At 48.3% G+C, this 1,801-nt stretch overlaps 1 protein-coding gene across 1 annotated transcript in view; it reads right to left on the bottom strand.

The window, feature by feature from the left end:
• LOC113966605 (chromatin modification-related protein eaf-1) overlaps window positions 1-201 on the bottom strand; it is a 2,584-nt gene extending 2,383 nt beyond the window's left edge. Inside the window, exon 1 of the mRNA XM_027681504.1 lies at window positions 121-201. The gene's annotated coding sequence lies outside the window, so the exon portion shown is untranslated. The remainder of the gene's footprint in view (window positions 1-120) is intronic.
• Between the last annotated feature and the right edge of the window lie 1,600 nt (window positions 202-1,801).

Genomic DNA, 1,801 nt, shown 5'->3' on the forward strand with positions numbered 1-1,801 from the left:
TGCTGATCCCAAACCACAATTCCACTTTATTTTACCCCAAAGAAAGAGGAGGGAAAAGAGAGAAGACAGAAAAGCAGGAAAAATGCGAGAGCGAGTCTAAATCCACAGGGAAGGATTTACCCACACCACGCGGTCCCGCAGGCTCAGGAGATCCCAGCCGGTCTTTTCCCTCGTCCTGGAGCACCCCAGGAGCCGCAATTCCCCCAGCAAAGCCCTCCCCTCCCCCTTGGGTACCTCTTAAATACCTCCCCCAGCGCAGCCCCCGAAAACCCCCTGCTTAATTCCCGTTTCCCAGGCCAAATTTGCGTGGAAAGCGCTATTTGGGAGGTAATTCCTCGCCTTGGACTCGATTGTAACAACTTTTGACAGAAGCACCATCTCGGAGCGCTCCTAGATCCCCCCCGGGGCTTTGCCTCATCCCTCCCGGAGCTTTTGCGGGCGCCTCAAATAATTTCGAGTAAGGCAGCTCAGCTTCTGCAGCTCAGCACCTAAAGCTGCTCGGCTTGAGCTCAACTTTTTTGGGGGTTAAGCGGCTCATCTTTAGTTCAGCTTTTTGGGGGGGTTCAGCAGCTCGGCTTTAGCTCAGGTTTTGCAGCCCCGCGCCTAAAGCAGCTCGGCTTGAGCTCAGTTTTGCAGCTCGGCCCAGCTAAACTCAGTTCGTGAGGACATTTGGGGACACCTGGTGACGTTTGGGGACCAGCCAGGGCACACTGGAGACCCTGGGGCACATTGGGACCTCCCAGGGCCAGCTGGGGGCCACCTGGGAGACATTTGGGGACACCTCGGAGAGGGCACCTCTGGGACATCTGGGGGACTTCTGGGGACCCACTGGGGCACTCAGGGACCCTCTTGGGGCCACCTGGGGACATTTGGGGACCCCCTAGCAACATTGGGGACCCCTCAGAGACATTTGGGGAAAACCTGGACACACCTTGGGGACACTTGGAGCTATTTGGTGACCCCACAGGGACATTTGGGGACACCTGCAGGACACTGCGGGAAATTTGAGGACCCCCAGGGGGACATTGAGACCCCCCGGGGACACCTCGGGGACATTTGGCGACATCTGGGGATACAGGGTGTCACTCTCCTGTCCCTTTTCCTTCTCTTCGTCCTGAGACTGTTGTTTACTTAAATTCGGGTTTATTTTGATTTTAACTTTTCAGACCCAGAGGTATCTGAGGCTATATTGGAGTTACTTTTATGAAACTTCAGTAACATTTGGAAGGAAAGGTTTCCTCAGCAAACCATCAATATTCTCCTTCTAATAACGGTGTGGGGGGGGGGGAAGAGGAGAGATGCTACAGGAATTTATGAAAGAATAAAAAGTTGCTCAGGAATTTACTGAGTACAAGTTGACTTTTCACCTAGGATAACAACATTGATCAAGACAGCTTCATATGTAATGATAGCACAGATTAACATGCAGACATAAAGGAGTTAGGTTTAATCATTTAGTAGAAGATTGCTGTGTACTATGAAAGGGAGAATTTTGAGAGGAAAATGTATTAATTGGGCTTAATAAGCATATTTAATTTACAGTGAGTTTTAGAACAGATATTTCCAGCCCTGCAGTACTGATTTTATAGGCTGTTTGGAAGGTCTTTTGAGAAGAGTGCCTGAAACAGTTAAATGCTTCTTTTCTTAGAAAGCTTCAAACTTCCACGTACAGAAAACACAATAATTTACAATATCTTTATGCCTGCCTGCATATCTATTGCCTAATTAATATCCATGAAATTTCTGAATGAAGTGAACATTAGTTATCTTTTTTAAAAAATTATTATTACAGTAATTAAAA

Source organism: Neopelma chrysocephalum, unplaced genomic scaffold (genome assembly GCF_003984885.1).
Source record: "Neopelma chrysocephalum unplaced genomic scaffold, ASM398488v2 Primary Assembly neopelma1_60, whole genome shotgun sequence".
Taxonomy (NCBI): domain Eukaryota; kingdom Metazoa; phylum Chordata; class Aves; order Passeriformes; family Pipridae; genus Neopelma; species Neopelma chrysocephalum.